Raw genomic sequence first — 9899 nt, 5'->3', positions numbered from 1 at the left:
TCAACTTCTGCTTTCCCTGGAAACTCGTGGTGAGCATCTCTTCCCTCTCACAGTTCCTCTGTGACACTCAGTTCTATCTGTGTGTTGTTCTTTGAATCCAACCCCAAGATATGAGAAATGGTATGATCAGTAACTACCCAATAGATGTTCAGTAAATGCTTAAAAAACTGAAAGAATGAACAGAAATGATTTGGATGCTTTTTTTTTTTTGAGACAGGGCCTCACTTATGTAGTTCAGGCTGGCCTTAAACTCACTATGTAGCCTAAGCTGGCCTCAAACTCACAAGGATCCTCTTACCTCAGCCTCCCAGGTGCTATTACAGGTACACACCCCCACGCCCAGTCTGATTTAAACTTTCTGACCACATTTTATTATTGTCTGACTAAAGCTCTTTGTGAGTTCTTGGTAGCAGGGTTTTTCTACTTTGCTTCTATTTTCCTGATTTTATTTTTGGGAAAATCATTCCCAATTCCCATTCCCATTCTCTTTACGTCCTCTTTCTCCATCTACCTAAGGATACATGGCTTTTGCCTACTGGTAACATTTCAAGGGCTATGAGTATCTTCATATGGATTTATTTTGTAATTTTCAATTGAAATTACATCTCTATTAAGTATATGTTAGAGGACTTGACGAACCACACCTTCCCCTGCCATTTACATGCCTTGTATTTTGGATCAATCTTTAGCTTACATTCTGAGAGCTTTTATTTTAATCCAATTTCTGTCCACCAAGGAGGTTTTTTAAAATTCTAGCAGAAAAAAACAATCATGTGGAGAAAAGCAGAGAAAGATTTTAAAATTAAGGTCTCCCTAAGTTTTAATTGAACTAATGATGATAGTAGCAACTAATACTAGTAGCAAATACCCATTAGGTGCTTTTTTGTGTGCTTAATAACATGTGGGTTACAGTAATAGCTAGACCTTATGATTTTAGCTATTATTAAGCTCTGCTGCCAGCCTTTGTCTTCCATACTTTATGTGTTTTGATTCATGATATTCAAAACACCTTATGCAAAGTATTATCCTCATTTTGTAAGTAGAAAAATGAAGCCATAGAAAGTACAAGCACCTGGCCGTGGTCGTGTAGCTGGAGAATAGAAGTTATGGGGTTTCCTAATCCAATTTTAGGTTTGTCTGGCTGTTAGAAGTTTTTTTGTAGCCGTGATAAAAATTCCTGAGAAAATAATCCCAATGGAGGAAACGTTTATTTTGGCTCACGTTTTCAGAGGTTCCAGTCCACAAACACTTGGTTCTGCTGGTTCTGGGTCTGTGGTGAGGCAGACACATCATGGGAGGAGCTTGCTGTGGGGCAGAGTTGCTTCTCTCACGGCACATGGGAAGCAGAGAGTGAAGAAGGGGCTGGGGACAAGGCACACTTTTTGGGGTGCACCTCCTGTGGCCTACTTCCTCCAGCTAGCTCCATTTCCTAAAGTTCCCACAGCCTCTCAATAATGCCATAAGCTATAACTCATTAGCAGGTTAATACACTGATGATGTCAAAGCCTTCAGGATATAGTCAGTCCCCAAAAGGCCCACTTCTGAACATAGTTGTGTTAGGGGCCAAGTCTTCATCATGTGAGCTTTGGGGGTTCACTTCAGTTCCCAGAACCAGGGGAACTCCATGTTAGTGGTGCTTAACCCTCCCCCCCCCCAATTAATCCTCTGTGGGGGATTCAATGAAATTATAAAGACTAGTGCCTGGAACAGTACATGAGCTACTTTGAGTGTTTTCCTCCCCCCACCCTTTTTTTTTTTTTTTAACTTTAAGGAGAATAAAGCAAAGCAAAGCAAAACAAAACAGAACAAAGCAGATCGGAGCAAAATAATGCAAATAACATAGGATTTCTGAACAAGACATCAGACAACAGGAAATCAACAGTGGCTACCATAATGTCTCTTGTTTGCTTCAAAATAGTTGTCCATACACACAATAGGTTAATACAAATCAAAATAGTATAAAAGCAATCAAAACAAAGGAATGAGAGCCTTACAGGTCTTCAAAACCAGATACTAGGAAATCAATAATGGCTACCACAATGTCTCTTATTTCTTCAAAATATCTGTACATACCTTCATAACATTGAAATCAGATCAAAATAAAAACCAAGAATAAAAGCATTACTGGACCTCAAAACAAAATGGTAGGAAATCATTAATGGCTACCATGATGCCTTGTTTTTTTTCAGTGTAGCTGTTCATACCATCACACATAAGAAAATCAATTCTTGTAAACCCTTTAGGTGAAATTCTAGGTATAATATATATGAACGTCTATCGTTTCTGTATTAGAGTGAAAACAAAACAAAACAAAGTATAACAAAAACAGATGAGTCAAATAAATAACTATAACAAAAGACCTAAACAATAACAGTGTAGGCTTTCAAAACAAGGTGATAGGAAAATAACAAATTTTATTGTTTTGCATAGTTATCTTTAAAAGTCTTACTCAAATTACCAAATATAGTCATGCAAAATTGATCTAATGCTACAGATGTTAACTGTTTTAAGAACTAATAGAATTAGTAATACAATCATCTTAGTAATCCTAAGTGTATATATACAAATTTATATCTTTTCTTTTTTCCTTTTCCTTATCTGAGCTATTTTTTCCTCTTTGAGCAGTTTCTTCCCTTTTTATATTATTTATTGAAGGTTTTGTATCTTATTTACACTTTCAGTTTCTTACACTAGGGAGACAATATGATATTTGCACATGTGGGTTTATTTCACTTATGAGTATGGCCTCAAGTTGCATCCATTAATGTATAAAAGCCTCAGTGTGGTCCTTCCTTATAGCTGAGTAGTAGTCCATTGTATAAAAATACCACATCTTTTTTATCCATTCCTCAGGTGATGGGCAACTGTGTTGTTTCCAAGATTTAGCTATTACAGATTGTGCTGCTATAAACATGGGTGCACATGTATCACCCTGGTGTGATGTTTTCAGTTCTTCTGGGAATATGCCCAGAAGTGGAATAGTTAGATCAAATGGGACCTCCAGTCTCAGATTTTTGAAGCACCTGCATACTGATTTCCACAGTGGTTGCATCAGTTTACACTCCCACCAACAGTGCACAAGTGTTCGTTTTTCCCCACAACCTGTCCAGCATTTGTTATTGGTGTATTTCTTGATCTTGGCTATTTTTTTTTTTTGGAGTGAAATGGAATCTCAGTATTGCTTTGATTTGCATTTCTCTAATGACTAATAATGTTGAAGATTTTTTCATGTATTTATTTTCCATTCGTACTTCTTTATCTAAGAAGTGTATATTCATCTCAGATGCCCATTTTTGGACTGAGTCTTTGAATTTTGGGGCCTAAGTTTTAAAAATTTATTATGTGCTCTAGATAGAAGTCCTTTGTCTGAGGGACAATTGACTAAGGTATGTTCCAACTTGTGGATTTTCTTTTCACTCTGTTGGAGATTTCTTTTGATATGCAAATATTTTTAATAAGACAAGATCTCAGTTGTTGATTCTGGGAAGTATTTCCCATGCAGTTTGATTTCATGCAGTTGATTTTTGTTCACGAATTCTCTGCTGACGCCTATGTCTTCAAGATTTCTACCTACTTTGTCTTCCAGCATATTTAGTGTTTCTGTTTTAATATTTAGATCTTTGTTTCATTTTGACTTTAGTTTAGTGCATGGTGATAAGCACGGGTCTAGTTTTAGTTTTGACATATGGAGAGCCAGTTTTTGCAGCACCAGTTATTAAAGGGGCTATTTTTCTTCCAGTGAACATGTTTGCATCCTTTGTCAAAGATAAGATGGCTGAGTGTGTTTGTAGTTGTGGCTTTATTTTCTGATCTATTCTATTGATCTTTAGGTCTGTTTGTATTCCAGTACCATGCTAATTTTACCACAGTAGCTTTGTAGTATAACTTCAAGACAGGGATTGTGATGTCTCCTGCCTTGCCCTTGTTACCCAGAATTGCCTGGGTCTAGGCAGGCAATAAGTTGACCTTATTCTAGGTCTGTTCTGGTTCCAGATGAATTTTAGGAATGATTTCTCTAGATCTGTGAGGTATGATAATGGTATTTTGATCATAATTGTATTAAATCTATAACATATTAAACGTATAACAATTTTGGGAGAATGGCCATGGTCACAATGTTTGTTCTTCTATTCATGAACAAGGAGTATCTTTCCATTTTCTGAGATCCTCTTTGATTTCTTTTTTCAGAGTGCTGTAATTTTCACTAAATAGATCTTTTACTTTGTTAGATTGATTTCTTAATATTTCATTTTTTTGGATACTATTGTGAAGAATGTGGTTTATCTTATTTTTTTCTCAGTGAGTTTGTTGTTTGTGTACAGGAATGCTATTAATTTTTGAGTGTTGACTTTGTATTCAGCTACATTACTGAATTTGGTTATTACATCTAGAAGTCTTTAAATGGAGTTGGGAAAGTCTTCTATGTAGAGTATTGTGTCATCTGCAAATAATGATAATTTAACTTCTTTCATTCTTATCCTTATTCCTTTTATTTCTCTCTCTTGTTTGATTTCTCTGGCTAATATTTCCAGCGTTATATTGAATAAATGGTTATAGTGGACCAGCTTGTCTAGGTCCTGATTTTAGAGTGAAAGCTTTCAGCTTTTGACCATTTAATATGACGCTGGATGCTGGTTTGTCATAGATAGCTTTTATCAGATAGAGGTAGAGACTGTCTATACTGATTTTCCATAGAGTTCTTATCATGAATGAATGTTGGACTTTATCAAAAGCTTTTTCTGCATCTTGAAATGATCATGTGATTCATATCTTTGGCTCTATTGATATGATGTATTATACTTACTGATTTGTGTATGTTGAACCATCCCTGCATTCCTGGGATGAATCCCACTTGGTCGTGGTGTATAATCTTCTCCATGACTTGCTGCATTCTGTTTGCTGGTATCTTATTGAGGATTTTTGTAACTGTGTTCATTAGTGTGGTTGTCCTATATTGCTCTATTTTGTTTGGGTCTTTCTCTGGTTTTGGTATTAGGGTAATACTTGCTTTCAGGAATGAGTTAGGGAGAATTGCTTCCCTTTCAATTTCATTGAAGAATGTGAGGAATGTTGGTAGTATGTCTTCCTTGAATTTCTTTTAGATTCATCTGTGAATCTATCAGGACCTGGGCTTTTCTTTGTTGGTAAGGTTCTAATTACATTCTCAATTTCATTAACTGAAATTGGGTTATCTAGCAGTTTTACAATTCTTGATTCAGTTTTGGTAATGCATACATTTCTAGGAATCTACTCTGTGTTATAAAACCTATGACACTAGAGGTTTTCAAAGAAGGTATTGGTGATCTTCTTGATTTCCACAGTATCTGTATTGATTTTGCCCTTTTTATTCCTTATTGCATAAATTTGAGTTTTTTCTTTCCTTTTTCAAATAAGGTTGGCTAGGGGATTATCAATTTTATCTATTCTTTCAAAGAACCAACTCTTTGATTCATTGTATTATTTTTTTTAGTCTCTATTGTGTTGATTTCTGCCCTGATTTTTATAATTTCTTCCTTTCTTTTGGAGTTGGGCTTGACTTGCTCTTCTTTTTCAAGATGTTTGAGGTGTAGCACAGGTTGTTTAGTTGTATTTGTTCTGTTTTCCTGTTGTAGGAGTTCACTGCAATAAATTTGCCTCTGAGGACCGCTTTCATTGCATCCTACAGATTCAGGTAAGTTGTATTTGTATTTTAGTTTACTTGTAGATATTGTCTAATTTCTTATGTGATCCATTGATTGTTCGGAAATGTATTATTTAATTTCCATGTGTTTATGGAGTTTTTACAGTTTCTTTTGTCATCAGTTTGCATTTTTATAGCATTATGATCAGATAATATGCATGGGGTAATTTCAATTCTTTTGCATTTACTTAAACATGTTCTGTGGGCTTGAATGTGGTCGATTTTAGAGGATGTTCCATGTGCTGTTGAGGAGAATGTATATTCTGATGTTGTTGGGTTTAACACTCTGTACATACATGCTCACCAAGTCCATTTGTTCACAGGTATGATTCAGTTCGGTTATTTCTTTGCTGATTTTCTGTCTAGTTGGTCTGTCTCTTTGTGTCAATGTGGTGCTAAGATCTGCCATTATAATTGTGTTATTGCTTATTTGATTTTTCATTTATGTTAATATTTGTTTTGTATAGCTGGGTGCTCCCAAATTTGGTGCATATATATTTAAGATTATCTCTTCCTCTTGAAGTTTTCCCCTAACTAGTATATAGTGGTCTTCTTTATCTCTTTGGATCATTCTTGGTTTGAAGTTCACATTGTCTGCAAATAGAATAGCTACCTCTGCTTTTTTGTGGCTTCTTGTGAAGTATTGTTTTCCAAACTTTGACTTTCAGTCTATGAATTTCCTTTTGGGCTAGATGAGTTTCTTGTATTCAGCATATGGTTGGCTGTTGTTTCTTTATCCATTTTTCAGGTCTGTTTCTTTTAATTGGTAAATGGAGGCTATTTACATTAATTATTATAAGTGATGTATATTGGCTTATTTTTGTCATGTTATCTTTCCGCTGTTGGTTCTTTACCTTTTCTCTGGAGTCTCTTTGTTGGTAGTCTTGAAGTCTTAGTTATTTTTATGCCTAGAATATCTTTCAATATTCTTTGCAGGGTTGGTTTGGTGGTCATAAAGTTCTTCAGCTATTCTTTATTGTGGTAGTATCTTATTTCTCCGTCAGTTTTGAAAGATAGTTTTGCAGGGTATATCAATCTGGGTTGGAAGTCATTTTAATTTAGGATTTGAAATACTTTATTCCAGGCTCTTCTTGATTTCATTGTTTGTGTTGAGAAGTCTGCTGTGATTCTGATGGGCTTTCCTTTATAGGTGATGTGTTTCTTTCCTCTAACAGCTTTTAATATTCTGTTTTTATGTTGAATTTCTGGGATGTTGAGTATCATATGTCTGGGTGTAGATTTATTTTGGTTATGGCTGATTAGAGTTCAATATGCTTCATTTATCTGTATATCAGTTTCCTTTCCCATGTTTGGAAAATTTTCAGCTATTACTTCTGTCCATGTCTTTTGATATTATTTGTGTTGTCACCTTTTCCATTTATACCTATTAATCTTTTTTTATCGGTACCAGGGATCAAACTCACAACCACACACTTGCAAGGCAGGCGCTTATGCTGCTGAGCTAAATCCCCAGCCCCATATACTATTAATCTTCCGCTGTATTTCTTTGCATCATCTTGCAACTATTGAATTGTAACTTCTTGATTCCGTTATTTTTAAAAGATCTTTCCTTTCCTGTTCACTAGTTGCAGTCTTGTCTTTGAGGTCTGAAAGTCTATCTTTGCATTTGTTGAGGCAATTTTTCCAGCTTTTGATGGAATTTTTGATTTCCTGGATATCTCTTTGGGTTTGTTTCATGCAGTCTAGTTCTTTCTTATATTGTTCATTTGTTTCAATCATTTTGCTGTGTTTCTCTATTTTTTTAAACTATGTCTTCTTTAGATGTGTTCCGCATTTCTTTCATTATGTTTACCATTTCTTGTTTTACCTGGGAGATTATTTCTCTTCTGAGTTCCTGTATAGCTTCATGCAGTTGCTTCTTTACTTCAGGTGCTATCATTTCAGAAGTTTCAGATGTATGACATATATTTTTTCTATGTCCATGTCTCCTAAGCTTCTTTTGGATGGAGATTTCTGATTGCATTTTGCTCTTTCATTTTGTCGTTTTCCTTTATTCCCCTGGGCTGAATGCAAGGTCTCAGTTATTTCTTGGATTGAGGATGGCTGTCTGTACTACAGGGAGTTTCCCCAGTTGAGTGGGTGGACATTAGGCAGTCCTTACTGGGGCCCTAATGGCACTCAAAGGCTCTCCAAATGGAGGAGAGTACACTGGGTGGACATTCAGCACATCCCACGTGGCTCACCAAAGCTCCCTGGCTGCTTAAGGTAACTAGACAGGGCCCTACCAGGTTCTGAGTGACATACTAAGGCTGAATGGTGTGTGGAGTACACTGGACAAGCCTTCAGCTCATGCCCCAGGGCATACCAAAGCTTCCCAGCTTCTTGGGGTCTTTGGGTGGGGCCCTACTAGGTTCTGAGCAACATACTAAGGCTGTATGGTTAGGTGGAGTTTGCTGAGGAGGTCTTCAGATTGTGTCATTCATCACACAGTGGCTCTTGACTACCTGGGGGTTGCTGGGCGGGGCCCTGCTAAGTTCTGAGCAAAGTCTTACAGCTGCAAGCTAGATAGATTTTGATATGGAGGCCTTCAGCTCACACACTGAGGTTTCTGGCTACCTGGGAGTTGCTGGATGGGGTCCAGCCAGGATGTAAGTGATGATGCAAAGGTTCTGGACTGTTTGGGATGCCAGGTGGGCCCCTAGCAGATTCCAAGCAAAGTCCTGCAGCTGCACATCTAGATAGAGTTCACTGTGGAGGCCTTCAGCTCACCTGTGGCGGCTCCTGACTCTCTTTTCCCTGTTTCCATTTTAAGATTGTATTAACCTATCTTTTAAGAAGGAATTATCCTTGATCACTGCAAGTTCCTCTCAAAGATCAGTTTGCTCTCTGAGGCTGCATTGCAAAAACTGAAAATGAGACTATTTCAGGTGATTGCCATAACCTTAAAATCATTTTCTGCTCTCTCAATGCCAGAGAGAAATTTCTGCTTTCACAGTGCTGCAGGCCAGTCTGAAGTCTGAAGTCAAACATTGTTGATAGGAGCTCAGTTCTTCTATAAAGTCTAGGGAAGATTCTGTTTCCTGCTGTTTCCAGTTTCTGGTGTCTGTTTCTGGGCTTGCAGAAGTATTACTGTGATTTCTGTCTCTGTCTTTATATTGCCTTCTTTCCTACCCATCAAATCCCTCTTGTGTGTCTCTTATCACTATACTTATGGGATTTAGGGGCCATACAGATAATTCAAAATGAGCTCATCTTGAGATCCTTAATTATATCTAAAAAGACTCTTTTTTTCAAATACATTTATGCCCTCATGTTGTAGCTATTAGGGAGTAGATTTAAACTTTTGGGGATCACCAATGAAACCATTGCCAGGGATTAATAATGGTGCACATGGGTAAAAAAAAAAAAAGCCCTGCTTCTGGTTGTGTTGCATATTTGATGGATAAGACCTTCTCAAAATGGTTTACAAAAGTGATTTTTTTTTTCTAAAAATGAAGGAACATGAGTTCCTTGTCTCTATGTCCAGGTCCTGGGAAGATGACAACCATAACTTACTGTTGCCTTTCCCTAAGACTTTAGTGGGCTTGTATTACTCATGTTGCTTGATGATGGGGACACATTCTGAGAAATGTGTATTTAGGTGATTTTGTAATTGTGCAAATATCATAAAGTGTGCTCACACAAATGTAGATGGTACAGATTAATCACTTGCCATGGCATCTTGATGTAACCAATAAACAAGGTAAACATGAGATGTACAAGGCTTCATCTGCCATAACATGGTATAGTAACAGTATTTTATTGTTTAACCAAACTCTCATCAGAATAAGCTAGTATTACATAATATAAAACCAATAGCCTCCTATTCAAAATGAATCACTCTAGATTTAGAAATTCTGCTTTGATAAATAAATGTCATTTTATATACATTTTCATACCTTTTTATTTTCCTCTATGAAAGTGATGACGATTTCATTGCAGTTGCCATATAGTAAGTATTGTAATTGTACAGGGAAACTGATAAAACCACAAATAATTACAGTTTGTATTCACAGAGAGTATTTTAAATGACCAACTCTGAAGAGGAGATCAGGGTGTGTTACAAGACACATTATTGTATTACTGTCACATTTTCTCAGTATTTCTATACCCATGTTCTTTTAGAAATTAAGGACAATAAATGAGCAGAAGGCAAGAAAAGAAAAATGTAGATTTTTTTTTAATTTGAGAGACTGCATCTTAATAAACGAAGATAGAC

The sequence above is a fragment of the Cavia porcellus genome, unplaced genomic scaffold (assembly GCF_034190915.1).
Source record: "Cavia porcellus strain 051 isolate PalLab524CR breed Dunkin Hartley unplaced genomic scaffold, mCavPor4.1 scaffold_17, whole genome shotgun sequence".
NCBI classification, from domain to species: Eukaryota; Metazoa; Chordata; class Mammalia; order Rodentia; family Caviidae; genus Cavia; species Cavia porcellus.
Note: the sequence above shows the minus strand (reverse complement) of the source record.